Source organism: Gobio gobio, assembly GCF_949357685.1.
Source record: "Gobio gobio genome assembly, contig: scaffold_149, whole genome shotgun sequence".
Lineage (NCBI taxonomy): Eukaryota > Metazoa > Chordata > Actinopteri > Cypriniformes > Gobionidae > Gobio > Gobio gobio.
In genome coordinates this window covers 70298-85327 of record NW_027645736.1, presented here as the reverse complement: position 1 = coordinate 85327, position 15030 = coordinate 70298, and the positions used below count along the sequence as shown (strand labels likewise).

Here is a 15030-nt window from a genome sequence, read left to right as displayed (position 1 = left end):
GAGGCAGCGAACGTCGCGTTCGTCTGTGCCACAAATTGTCGTAAACGAACCATGACGTAGGTGGAGAGCCCCCCCGCTGAGAGACCGCGCGGAGGTGCGACGCCTCTAATTTGCATATGAATAGCAGCGAAACCAGAGAGTCAACGGCCAGACTTGAATTTACTCACTCACTATTGGCTGAAGCCACTACATTTAAACAAGAAAAATCCCTCGTGATTGGTTGGCAGATCACTGCAAACCAATCATTATTGGTCCCCCTGGCTCATTATAAATGTAAACCCCAATAATAATAATAATAAATATATAATTTATGTTGTAATAATTTGTTTCATATTAATGTTATTGTGCTATGAAGTATTCATACCATCAAGGAATATATGGGAAAATTATACGGACCGTGCCGTTTATTCAAACAAGGGGCTTCATTTATAAGCATACAGCTGTTCATTCAAAGAAAGGGCTTCATTTATAAAACACAGCGGTTTACTCAAAGAAAGAGCTTTATTGTTAAACACACAACTATGTACAGTGCAGCAGTAATGTCTCGTAATGTAAAGTTCGTCGAGCTCCAGGCTGCGAGAGCGCGGTGGCCGCACAATCTATCCAGACACCCCGTCAACAATGCCGTCTTCCTCGTCAGACATGAGTTCAATGGCCGCGGACTTCCAAACGTCCACCTCATCCAGCACACTCTTGCTTCCAGCAACTGTAATACAATCCATAAAGACAATAAGCAACCTGAAAAATACTCACATTGACAAAAAACGGATCTAATATAATAAATCTTACCCTTTTTCTTCTTGATCGACTCCGAGCTAAACTTCGCAGTTTCAGGTTGTTTGTATCTGAAGCTCCGGCGTGTCGATTCATAATACGTCTTACAGGCAGCTGGAAAACAATTACATGAGACTGGTATTAATAAAAACAGTCACGGTAAAATTAAACAAGGAATGAGAAACACATTAGAAGTTACTTACACACAATTTCGTCATGATCAGCGGTTAAATCTGGACTCGCGGAAATCTCTCCAAGCAGATCTCAGAGCTCAAGGCTTCGTTATGAGGCGAGGATAGTCTGTGTAAACAAAATGTGCAGTTTTAAGCTCGGATCTATTAACGCATCCATTTCCTTATACAACTGAATAAAAGCATATTCTTTAAATCGTAACGTTACATTACCCATGCTCTGGTTCATAGCGGCTGCAGTTTGCCTCAGAGTTATGAAGACGAAGACAGCCTCCTGAAAATGAGTCCAAAAAGTTCGTCGCGTCCATGATGCAGAGATTGAGTTGAAGACGGTGTCCTGTCATTGTTGATCACGAAAAAGGAAAGCAGCAAAAAACATAAAAAAATAGTTTAAAGCTCGTCTTCTACGCGTCATGGCCATGACCTCGACCTCGCACCTCATTGGACTAGGGCTCTGATATGGAACGCGCCCGGGGCCAAATCTCTTTATACGAAACGCGTGACTTATGATCGTTTCAACCTTCAACACGCCCTGTTTTCCGCTTCACGCACAGTTTTAACATGTTAAGAAGACACATTTGAACGTGTTTCTTAACGCGCACATTCTGTACATGTCGAAGCGTAATATTTTTTTTTTTTAAAGCAGACTTACCTTTAGATGTAGCCTAGGCTACATACATATTAATATAAGATATTAATTAATTGCTTAACTGACTACTGTGCTAGAGTAAAGTAGCCTAATGTTACAATGTATATTAAGTAAATGCTTAATATTATACAATTATTATAATTTATCTATATGGGTTATTGTTTGTTTTTTAAAGTTAGGCTATATATAATTTCTAAAAGTATAGGCTAATTTACACAGCACATATTTATAACTGAAAACACACACAACTTTATTCACTTTCACATAATAATGTTTTTGTAATTTGGTGTTTAGTTTGTTGTATAGTTTGTTTATACTGTTCTGTCTCTGTTTTGTTTCCAGGAACATCTGATGAGTGCTATAATAAAATGACTTCATTATATTTAAAATATGTTTTGATATTCATTTTATTTATATTATTAATATTTTATTTACCCATAAACGTGTCTTTAGGAAGCCATAAGTTATAGAGACAAGAATAACTTTTGCCATTTAAATGCCACATTCATTTACTGAGGACCCATACAGCCAATGATCATGTGTGAAAACACTTATACATAAATTGATCACTTAGAAATCAAAACTAAGGTTTGAGAAAGAAAGAATATGCATACAACAAAATATATTGTTTCATAGCAGCTTCAGTAACAAGTTCAAAACAAATTCTGCTGTAAACCGGCTCTAACAAGCCAATATAGTGTCAATATTCAGCTCAAGTGACTTCAGTGTTGATTCAGTTCAGTTGATTTCAGTTCAACTGTAAATTCCATGTTAATCTTGAGTACCTATAGAGTAGTGTTGCATCCGTCATATCTCTGTAGAGTCTTTAGTTTGATCATATTTATAACGCTGTACCGATTCTTTTCGAAAACACCCGAGCTCATGCAGGCGTGCAGAGCTAAAGAGTCACGGACACACACACACACACACACACACACACACACACACACACTACATCATGACATTATCCCTGGATAACTTTCGATTCACTATAAATGCCACCCAGTTGTGCATTGTGTAGTTAGATATATGCAAAAACAACATTTTTGGAAATAGTTAAAATAGTTTTGCACAAAGTGTTGCTTTTGCAAGAGATGTCTGATGTTTTGTGTGTAGAGTTACAAGAAATGGAGCCATATTTTCAGAAATTGTGTGTAAGCAATTAGATAAAACTGTAAATGAATCCATTTTATTTTAGTTCAGGACTCATAGTCCAGGTGTTAGTAATCTGTGCTTAATCTTTGTTCCAGGCAACTATTTTTTAACTCACGATTAACTAGATTAAGGCCTACTCTTGGCATAATTTAAACCAGGAAACCACCTATTGAAAATCTGCATTGATAATTCATAAAATGTGGTGTGAGCTCAATTTAAATGACAATTACAGAAAAACACAATCTGACTTAACTATAAACACACAAACTTGTACTTTTCACATTTATGATTAATAGCCATTTAAAAAATCATTCACAGTGCAGGGTGGAAAAATTAATGTTGGTATGTAAACTGTATGCTTTACTTGATTTATTTGTGTGCTTTGGTTCATTGTCTTGTTGCATCACATAACCTCTCTAAAGGTTGAAGACATGAACTGCTGTCCTGTATTTTTTTATTTTTTTTACATAACATTGGTTATCGCTAATGACATACAGAGTAATTAATCTACACTGTGAGCCCGGACAAGTTGAATCTACTTAAAAAATTGGAGCAAACTGGTTGCCCTAAAAATTTAGTAATGTGTACTAAAACGAGTACATTTTACTTAAATTTAAGTTAACATTTTAACTTAAACTTTAAACTTGTTTTAGTCAAAAAAATTCAGAACCTAGATAAAACTCCCCCTGCTGCTACTCTGATTTGCATTTGTGTAGCTCACAGCATCTTCATTTACATGATAAAGCCTCCCCTAGAATTAAGGGGAGGGGGGGGTCATGGGGGGACAACTGCCAAGCAAGGCCCACGTCAATTTACCACAATTTACGGCAGTTTTCGGTGTTGCCTGCAAATTGCCGTGCACAGTCGTAAACCTGAAGTTTCACGGCAATCTACAGTGTCACATACTGACGAAAATCCCACTTTTCATGCAGTGAAAGATTGGATCCGAAAGAGGGATCTTCCCTGGGCATACAATGCAAAAGGTCTCAATTGGAATGAGGTGCTTTGGCAGAGTCTCCATGTTCTGTGGTGAACGAACATCTTTTGGCAGGACTGCTGGCAATTTCTTGTTGTTCAGCAAGTAAAGGACCATTGCATTCAAAGCTTTTTTGTCAGGTGGATAGAGAATAATTTCCTCAGTACTGTGTACATCTTGAGGACCAGATTCTACAAAGGTGTCAAACACATCACTGTCTGTACTTCTAACTTTTAAGAAAAGTTCAGGTCGAGTCTGGTTCAAGTGCCATTTTGCAATGGACTTATGAGGACATGAATTCCTTGGCTTAGAGCATGGGCAGTGCCAAGTATTTCTTTTTTTGTCGAAACAAACAGTTACTCTACCTAACCGAGAATAATATGAGGTGCATGTTTCCAGGACTGACACACATATTTTTGATGTTCCATTCCCTAATGAGACTTCTTTACTCAGTGGGCAGCTCTCAGACTCCGCTTTTTGCTTTCTAGCAAGACACATTTTCTTTGTATTTTCAGAAATCCACTTTCTTCCTACCATATCTGACAGAACTTCTTCCTTGAGTGTAATGTCTGGTTCGGATGAAATAGGACAGTATGATATAGACTTCACGTGGATGCACTGAAACCCCATTAAGCCACTTCTTCTGGAAAATTCAGAAGCCCGTTTGCATTGCTCCAGCTCACAGCTCACATGATGGTTGTTACCCCAAGTGCATTTCTGCACATGTATAGGGTTACTAAATCCAGAAAAAGTTCTTCCGACAGCGAAAATGCCATTTTTACGGTCAATGCATTGGGATGGAAGATGGTGATTTGCCGTTACATCGACATTTACTGATGAGTGACGTCTTTCAATGTGTTTTTTGATATTTTTCTTATTCACAATCAAATTACAAAACAAGCATGTCGTTTTTTTGGGCCTTGACTTGAGTATTTTTGGGTTACTCATACAGGTGGTTTGGGCTGGAGTTGATGAGATAGGTGTGTCTTCACTGTCAGAAAGTGTAATGACTGTTGGATAGCATGCACGGACGCTGGAGGGTTCACTGACACTGGAGGTTGCACGGACGCTGGAAGGTTCACTGACACTGGAGGTTGCACGGACGCTGGAGGGTTCACAGATGCCGGAGGCTGCACGGACGCTGGAGGGTTCACAGATGCCGGAGGCTGCACGGACGCTGGAGGGTTCACAGATGCCGGAGGCTGCACGGACGCTGGAGGGTTCACTGACACTGGAGGGTTCACAGATGCCGGAGGCTGCACGGACGCTGGAAGGTTCACAGATGCCGGAGGCTGCACGGACGCTGGAGGGTTCACAGATGCCGGAGGCTGCACGGACGCTGGAAGGTTCACAGATGCCGGAGGCTGCACGGACGCTGGAAGGTTCACAGATGCCGGAGGCTGCACGGACGCTGGAGGGTTCACAGATGCCGGAGGCTGCACGGACGCTGGAAGGTTCACTGACACTGGAGGTTGCACGGACGCTGGAGGGTTCACAGATGCCGGAGGCTGCACGGACGCTGGAGGGTTCACAGATGCCGGAGGCTGCACGGACGCTGGAAGGTTCACTGACACTGGAGGGTGCACAGACGCTGGAGGGTTCACTGACACTGGAGGGTGCACAGACGCTGGAAGGTTCACTGACGCTGGAGGGTTCACAGATGCCGGAGGCTGCACGGACGCTGGAGGGTTCACAGATGCCGGAGGCTGCACGGACGCTGGAGGGTTCACAGATGCCGGAGGCTGCACGGACGCTGGAAGGTTCACTGACACTGGAGGTTGCACGGACGCTGGAGGGTTCACAGATGCCGGAGGCTGCACGGACGCTGGAGGGTTCACAGATGCCGGAGGCTGCACGGACGCTGGAAGGTTCACTGACACTGGAGGGTGCACAGACGCTGGAGGGTTCACTGACACTGGAGGGTGCACAGACGCTGGAAGGTTCACTGACGCTGGAGGGTTCACAGATGCCGGAGGCTGCACGGACGCTGGAGGGTTCACAGATGCCGGAGGCTGCACGGACGCTGGAGGGTTCACAGATGCCGGAGGCTGCACGGACGCTGGAAGGTTCACTGACACTGGAGGGTTCACAGATGCCGGAGGCTGCACGGACGCTGGAGGGTTCACAGATGCCGGAGGCTGCACCGACGCTGGAAGGTTCACTGACACTGGAGGGTGCACAGACGCTGGAGGGTGCAGAGACACAGGGAGCTATTGACACATCAACTAACCCACATTTCTGCACATGGATCAAAAACAAATTTTGCCGAGTAATAATCCTTGCACAATAGCAGCAGTGATAATGATGACTTCTGCAACATCCACTGTGGCATCTGTATATTTTATACCCTATAAACAAATAGAAATACAGATTTACAAACTACTCATACATACCTTACAATGGCAAAATTAAAACTGTAAACAAATTAACATTGGAATTAAATGCTTAACATTACAATTGTCCAGTGGACAATTTGAAATATTTATTTAAACTGACAGATACCTCCATGTTTAACAGCTGTCTTCTCATGTGTTTGCATATGTGCCACAACATATGCATACTCTCCCATTTTGCTGCAGAACTGGCATTTGTAGTTTGGGGCTTCAAAAATTGGATTTTTTAAAATACCTTCCCTACAAACTGTTGGGTGAAGCTGGAAGAAAATAAATTAAGAATTACATTTTTTACACACATAATTTGATTTGATGGTGGACGTTAGAATTACTGGTATGGTACATTCCTGTAAACATGCACTAGTAATCAAAACAAAGAGTCGTGCATTATTCTGAATGCAGATGTGTGGGAGATATGTGGGGGAAAATAAATAACGTTACACGTTACATGTTACAGATTGGGCTCCCAAGTTACCATAATGTTTACCCTTAATTAATACCGCACGTTAAACCTCAGTTCAAACAACCACTAATATTATTTTTTTAACGTAAAGTTGTTTAACGACAAATTTAGTGATTCATTGCGCTAGCAAGCTTCTGTTCTGCCCGCCAAGTTAACGTTATGCTGCCTTCACGTGCTATCAGAAATGTGATATTTACAACTTCTGAAATCGTGATCACGAGCTCATAGCATTCAAGTTTCGAAATGGGAGGGTGTTCATGTACATTGTTATACCAAGGAAACTCTATTTATGTATTTACGACAATTCTGAGAGCACGAGAAGGCAACATTATTATTCCGCCAGTAAAATATTGCTTAACAACGCTAAGCGAGGACGGTTGAGTTTTAATAGATTATGAACTCCAGAAACAATACCAAACTGTGTTACTACTGTATGAAAATGACTTATACAATTCAATTTAAACGGTTATCTCTGGAAAATATTCTTACCGTTGTCTCCATGGTTGTCTCTAATCGAGTTGCCATCTTGCCAACAAAATCTCGTTCTGACTTCTCGTGTGATTCGGTGTGATTTGGACAACTTCAAGTTACGCCCCCTTCAAGTTACGCCCCCTTCAAGTTACGCCCCTGTCTTGCAGACCGCAGACAGACCCATCTCCGAAGATTGACCAGCTTTAAGAATGGGGTGAGACAAGGAAGTGAAAGTGTGTTGTTGGAATTTGAGGATGAAATGCTTCCTAACCGAGTATCCCTAGGATATATGATGTATAATGTGAGAGAATACGTTCCTAAACCGTTGAGGTGTTTTAAATGCCAGAGGTTTGGTCACACAGCCATGAATTGCAAAGGGAAAAGAAGGTGTGCTAGATGTGGTGAGGACCATGATTATGAGAAATGTAGAAGGGATGTGCAACCGAAATGCTGTGACTGTGGAGGAAATCACAGTGTGGCATATGGGGGATGTGAGGTAATGAAAAGGCAGGTTGAGATTCAGCAGGTCAGAGTGAAAAATAAAATATCATATGCAGAGGCCGTTGGACTGGTGAATCACAGGGAGGAAAAAGTAGTAAATGAGGCAAGTGAGAATCTGAATAATGATCAGCATGAACAGATAAAAGGGGGTAAAGTTCTGGTTGATTTAAGAAAATTAGTCATCTTTATAGCAGGGGTCATCAATGCTACCACTGAGGCAAAGTCAAAAACAGAAAGGATCCAAATAATAGTAAAGGCAGCAGTGAACCATCTTAGCCTGAATGATTTGTCCTGGGAAGAGGTGAGGAATGAGCTAAGTGCTCAGGCCAGTCAGGAAGCTTCATTTGTTGGCTGATATTATGGTTCTTATTCTTCAATGGAATGCAAGAAGCTTGGTGGCAAATGGGCAGGAATTTAAGTATTTTATCAGTTCGTTACCAACTACACCTGATGTAATCTGTATACAAGAAACATGGTTATCACAGAAATTAGATTTTAGTATATATAATTATGTTAGTGTAAGGAATGATAGGGAAGATGGTGTAGGGGGTGGGTGTGCTACATTTATCAAGAAGAATATTACATATCAAGTTATATCAAAAGGAAGGGAGGAAGAGTATATTATTGTTAAAATATGGACTAAGCAAGAGAAGTTTTCTGTGGTAAATTATTATAATCCATGTAGAAGATTAGATGGTAATAAATTAAATCAGATTGTTGAACTAGCAAGTGATCGCATTGTTTTATGTGGAGATTTTAATGCCCATAGTTCATTATGGGGAGGGGGGAAAACTGATTTAAATGGTCTAATAATAGAACAGTTGTTGGATGAGTTTGATCTGGTATGCATTAATGATGGGAGAAGCACAAGAATAGATGTTCACACAGGTAAAAGTTCAGCACTTGATTTAACACTAGTTACAAAGGAGGTGGCAGGTATTTGTGAGTGGGAGTTATGGGAGGACTCTACTATGGGTAGTGATCATTTTCCTGTTTTATGTAAGGTAGGTGTGAGAAAGGATGAGAGGGAGGAAGGAAGAGAGGATAAATGGATATTAAATAAGGCTATGTGGGGTAAATTTGAATATCTATGTGAGGAGGCGAGTAGTGAAATTGATTTAAGCCAGGATATAGATGAAATTGATGAAAAATTTAAAGAAGTACTGATTAGAGTGGCTAACGTATGTATTCCAAAAAGCAAAGGAAAAATGAATAGGAAACCAGTCCCATGGTGGACGGAAGAGTGTGGGAAAAGCATTAAAGTCAGAAATAAGGCATTTAAAATGCTGAAGAGTAATCTTAACTTCCAAAGATTAATAGAATACAAAAAGGCCCAAGCTCAAGTTAGGAAAGTAGTAAAGAAGGCAAAAAGAGACAGTTGGAGAGAATATTGTAATAAAATAGGTAGAACGACTCCATTAGGAAATGTGTGGGGAATGATAAGGAAAATGAGGGGAATTAGAAAGGACTGGCAGTTTCCAGTTTTAAAAGCAGGAGAAACCATAGCAGTAACAAATAGGGAAAAAGCTGATATCATAGCTAAGGCCTTGGTTGAAATTCATAGTTCTAATAATCTGTCAGAGGTTGGGAAAAGAGGAAGAGAAGTGACTAGAGATGCATACCCAGAGGCACTAATAAGAAAGGAAAGTACAGAGGATGCTATGGATTCCCCTTTTACATTAAGTGAAATGAAACGGGCAATAGATAAAGCTAAGGTAACTGCTCCAGGAAAAGATCAGATTAGTTATAGTATGTTGAAACAGTTTGGAATTTTAATGCAAATGAAACTTTTAGGTATATATAATAAGAGCTGGGAAGAAGGGAGATTACCAATAAGTTGGAAAGAGGCTGTTATTTTACCTATAGCAAAACCAGGTAAGGATTTAACGAATCCAGCAAACTACAGGCCCATTGCCCTTACGTCGCATGTTGGGAAAATTATGGAACGGATGATTGTAGAAAGAATGACGTTTTATACAGAAAGTAAATATCTTTTATCCCCTTATCAGAGTGGGTTTAGGAAAGGACGGGGAACAATGGACCCTGTGGTTTGTTTGGAAACAGAAATTAGAAAAGCTATGATAAATAAGGAATCGGTTATGGCAGTTTTCTTGGATGTGGAAAAAGCTTATGATATGGTATAGAAAGAGGGGCTATTGATTAAATTAGATAAAATGGGTATTAAGGGAAGAGGTTTTAATTGGATCAAAAGTTTTTTATCTGAAAGGTATATTCAGGTTAAAATTGGTGCTTCAGTGTCTAATAAATTCAAAGTGGATAATGGGACCCCGCAGGGTAGTGTGATAAGCCCATTACTTTTTTCTATTATGATTAATGATGTTTTTAATAAAATAAGGTATGATATTGGGAAGTCATTATTTGCTGATGACGCTGCCCTTTGGAAAAATGGTAAGAGCTTATTGTTAGTTCAAGAGAAGATACAGGAAGCTGTAGGTTTAATTGAAGAATGGTCTTATACATGGGGTTTTAAATTCTCAGTGGAAAAGACAAAGATGATGGTTTTTACTCAAAAGAGGGATAGGGTGGCTAAGGTGTTATTGTATGGGAATCAAATTGAGCAGGTAAATTACTTTCGGTTTTTAGGGGTAACATTTGACTCTAAACTAACTTGGACAAAGCAGGTAACGATAGTAGAGGAAAAGTGTAAGAAGATTTTAAATATAATGAGGTGCTTAACTGGGATAGAGTGGGGTTCTAGTAAAGGAGCCTTAAGAGGGATATATGTGGCTTTAGTAAGACCAGTGATGGAATATGGAAGTATAGTGTTTAGAACTGCATCGAAAACATCATTAAAGAGACTGGAAATTATACAAAATCAAGCACTACGAATTTGTTGTGGAGCCATAAGGTCCTCTCCGGCTTGTGCATTGCAAGTTGAGGTGGGCGAGCTTCCATTAAGTTTAAGATTTGAGCAACTGATGATGAACTATTGGACTAATCTAAAAGGTCATAATGAAAGATGGCATCCTACAGTTAAGTGTCTTATCCCTTGTTGGGAAAGTGGGAAGGCTAAGATAGAATGTTTTGCTTGGGCATCTAGTAAAATAGCAAGTGAAATGAAATTGCAGGAGAATAAGGTTAGTCCTAATGTTCCTTTTTCAAGTACGCCGCCTTGGTTGTTTTCGCCACTAATCATAGACTTCTATATTCAAGGAGAAATAAAAAGACTTAATGGGAAAGGAAACTGGGTAGAAAAAGTAGAGGACAGAATAAGGTCTATATATAATTCATTTATAGCTGCATTTACGGATGGTTCAAAAGATCCTAAGAGTGGTGTTACAGGTTTTGCATTCACTATTCCAGAATTAAAGATAAATGTTAAGGAAAGAACCTCTGATCATTTGACAGTATTTACTGTGGAAATGTTAGCTATTTTAAGGGTATTACAGTGGGTAGAGGAAAACAAAATTACCAAGGTTCTAATTTGCTCGGATAGTTTATCATCATTAATGTCTCTTCAGTCGTTATCATCTAATAGTAGACTTGATATTGTGTACGAAATCTATGAGACTGTATATAGACTGCAACATATTAATGCAGCGGTCAGATTTTTGTGGATTCCGGCTCATAGGGGGATTGAGGGAAATGAGACAGCAGATATGTTGGCTAAGCAAGCTTTGAAACTCGACAGAATTACAAAAGTGGCACTAAGTAAAGCTGAAGTCAAAGTAAAAATAAAGGAAAATATTATGAAGACATGGCAGAGACAATGGGATGAAGGGAAGAAAGGGCGACATCTATACAATATTGTGCAAGAAGTAGGGAAAAGGAAATCTATAGATCGATGTACTAGAGAAAGTAGCATTATTTCGAGGTTGAGATTAGGACATACTGGATTAAATAAAACTATGTATTTATTGAAAAAGCACCCTTCAGGTTTGTGTGATTGTGGAAGGGGAGAGGAATCAGCTGAACATGTGATTAGTGAATGTGTGAAATATGAAAATCAAAGGATAAAATTAAAAGAGGAATTACTGAAATTTGGGGAAAATGTGTTGAACCTTAAAAATCTTTTTAAAATTGGAGAGCAGATAATGGGAGCTTTGTTGAACTTTTTGAAAGAAACTGGTTTAATGAAAAGGATTTAATTGATTGTTGAAGTTAGTGTAAAGGTAGAAAGAAGGTAAAGTGAGTTTTTTTTTTTTTTTTTTTTTTTTGTGTCTCTTGTGATGGTTACATTTCTGGCCCACACTCCAGTACAGTAGGTGGCGGATATGCACCTTAAAGTCGGTTGCCACCCGCCAATAAAGAAGAAGAAGAAGAAGAAGAAGAAGAAGTCTTGTGCTGGAATAGTAGATATACAGATTTTATTTAGTAGGTCAGAAATTAAATCAATTATTAAAAAGAATATTCTGAAATTATGGCAGCAATATTGGGACAATGAACTAAAAGGTAGACATATGCATCAAATACAGTCAACAGTGGGTAAGGGAAGAATATCAGGTAGGAGTAGGAATGAAGAGAATATGATTACAAGACTAAGATTGGGGCATACAAGATTGAATAGCACATTGCACTTAATAAGTAAGCATCCAACAGGTTTATGTGAGTTATGTGAAGTTAGTGAAACAGTTGAACATGTAATAATGCACTGTAGGAGATGTATGGTTGAAAGGAAAGAGTTGAAGGAGGAATTAAATAATATAGGAGTTAAGTTGAATATTCAAAATGTATTAAAATCCGATAGGACTATAATACATTTATTGGTAGATTATTTGGGAAGTACTGGGTTAAATAAGCGTATTTAAAATAGGAAGAAAAAAAAAAATTATAAAAACCTGTCATGGGGGCTGAGAGTGGACGGAGGAGCTGAACACGCAGCGCCGGATGAAATTCGATGATGTCTCTATGCGGGTAAATAAGGGGAATTTATGTTGGGTATAGAGATATAGGAATGTCAATGGTCCATTTCTGCTATAGGTCGCGGTAATGCACGTATTTGTTTGCGATCCGCCGTAAAATAAGAAGAAGAAGTCTTGTGCTGGTTTTTTTGTCCAAGTTACTTGTTCCTTGTGTTTCCTTCCTGCTTGCTCACAGTGCTTTTTGAGTTTGTACCTTATCTACCTGTCACTAATAAGTTTCCTCTGCATTTGAATTCTCGTCTCAGTTCTGACTATCCAGTGACACAAGGGTGAATTGTTATAATAAACTTACTTTACTTTTCCTTATTTCCCAGTTTCCTAGAAGAGGAAACAAAAGAGAAAATTGAAGAGCTGTTGCTTGCAGCAGAGGAGCTGCCAGCAATTTCACAAGCCTTGCGGGACCTGGGACAATATGCCAGGGACAGAATATCAACTGTGGCCTTGACAGAGGCACAAATCACCTCTGTCAGGGACGCATTCCAGTGCGTCATATGCAGAGGTAAGCTACATGTTAACTCTCTGTTTGCAAATACACTTTTTCATATGTTTTAAGGCAGGTAACAGACTGAACAAACAACTCCCTGGTTCTGCACATAAAGGACAAAAGACACAGCATGCATGTCTTCTCCAACATCCATGCCATGGCGTTGGAAGTGACAGTGTGTAGCTGGAGAGAGCTGTGCAATTTATCTAATTTTAATGACGATTTCTATTTTGTCTTCCAACGATTATAAAAACAAGTTAACCGAGATAAAACAATTAGTGCGGCGCATGCTATTTCGCAGTAACACTCATTTTGTATTGTGTTGTAAATCCAGCGCACCATTTCCTTTACAGTGGCATTCCCCACTCCTCCCTAAAAGCCCAAACTCCATCTCATCCAGGTGGATATGTTTACTTCAGCTGGAGCCAACCCAGCAAACAATATGACGTTGTGACGTCACGTGCTGGTTATTTTGAGTCACGCTTGCGTTAGTATATGACGTCGCCACAACCGTCAAAGTGAAACCCCAAAAGAGGTCGCTACGACCGTCGTGACAACGTCTTCAGTACTTTAAGTTAAACGTTAGTTAATTTTGATTTGATGAATACAATGACTCGACACAACATGCAAGTAGGTTTGATAAAACTTAAATTTTGCTTTCTGTATGAGGACCGCACAGTGATCACTGTTCTGTTATTATTATGAATCTTGCAGATGCCATGAGGAACCCCGTGGCGACTCCATGCTGCCGCAGCGTTATTGGATGCCAACGCTGCATTCAACAATGGCTACTCAATGAGTCCAGCTGCCCGAAATGTAGGGACGGCAGTTTTGCCGAGGGTCATTTTGAAGTGACAGGGATGGGAGATGTAATTAACATTTTAAGGGACACAATTCGGGAGTAAGTTTTCGGTTTTGTTCATACTGAGAAATTGGTAACCTGTTTTAATTAATGTTCAGTGGTTTTTTTTTTTTTTGTTTGTTTTTTTTTTTTATTTCTGCCAGTTTTGGAGTGGGGAATGACTTGATTAAAATGTTTTGTAATACATGTTGGGATGAAAGGTTCTCACAATTCGGGAGTAAGTTTTGAAGTTACTTTTTGGGGGGGGGGTTTGGTTGTTCATACTGAGAAATTGGTAACCTGTTTTAATTAATGTTCAGCTTTTTTTTGTATTTCTACCAGTTTTGGAGTGGGGAATGACTTGATCAAACATGTTTTGTAATACATGTTGGGATGAAAGGTTCTCACAATTCGGGAGTAAGTTTTGAAGTTACTTTTTTTGGGGCGGGGGGGGGTGGGGTTGGTTGTTCATACTGAGAAATTGGTAACCTGTTTTAATTAATGTTCAGCTGTTTTTTTTTTTTGTATTTCTACCAGTTTTGGAGTGGGGAATGATTTATTAAAAATGTTTGATGAAAGGTAGTGGATTGCGTTTGTTCATGTTTGTATATGTGTTCATTGTTAAAATGTGACTGTTCACATAAAATAACCCAAAGTTTGTGTACTTTTGGTCCTTGAGAAAAAAAGTCTATTACAGATGGCAGCAGGCTTTTAATGGTATACCTCTCTGTATGTTACAATGGTACATAATATAGCTGCTTAATAACACTGATACACAAAAGGATTAGAAGATGGTTTCAGTTTGATAACAAGGCTGTTTTTGTAGCTGATCAGATGTCAGTGATTTAGTTGACCTGTGTGGTTATCCCATTGGTTATACGTTGTCTAATCTTGATTTCTTTTTTACAGTGTTGAAGTCAAACTCTTTAACATGCATAAAATATATACAAGTACACATACATGCGTTCATGTACACAGTGTGATGGAGCATAGTGCAAAGGATGTTGGAATAAGTATTATGTGCAAGTGTTATGTACTTGAGGTAGGTGGGTTTGGTATATACAATATAACAATCTGAACAGCTCTGAAATAGAAAATGATGAATACATTAGTAAACAGGTGGCTGATTAGAGCCAGAGTTACTGGGTTATAGCAAAGGAATTGTTCCTGACACAGAGTCAGCTGTTCATTGGAGCGATGGCTTGTGGGAAGAAACTGTTCCTGAGTCTGTTGGTTTTGACATATAGTG

At 39.5% G+C, this 15030-nt stretch overlaps 1 long non-coding RNA gene across 1 annotated transcript; it reads right to left on the bottom strand.

Annotated features, from left to right (window-relative positions):
* Positions 1 to 5884: 5884 nt before the first annotated feature.
* On the bottom strand, positions 5885 to 7231 carry LOC307122373. Its single transcript, XR_013816030.1, has 3 exons — positions 7091 to 7231; positions 6248 to 6398; positions 5885 to 6093 (listed from the first exon to the last, which is right to left on the bottom strand). It is a non-coding gene; the product is annotated as an uncharacterized lncRNA (long non-coding RNA).
* Positions 7232 to 15030: the final 7799 nt, after the last annotated feature.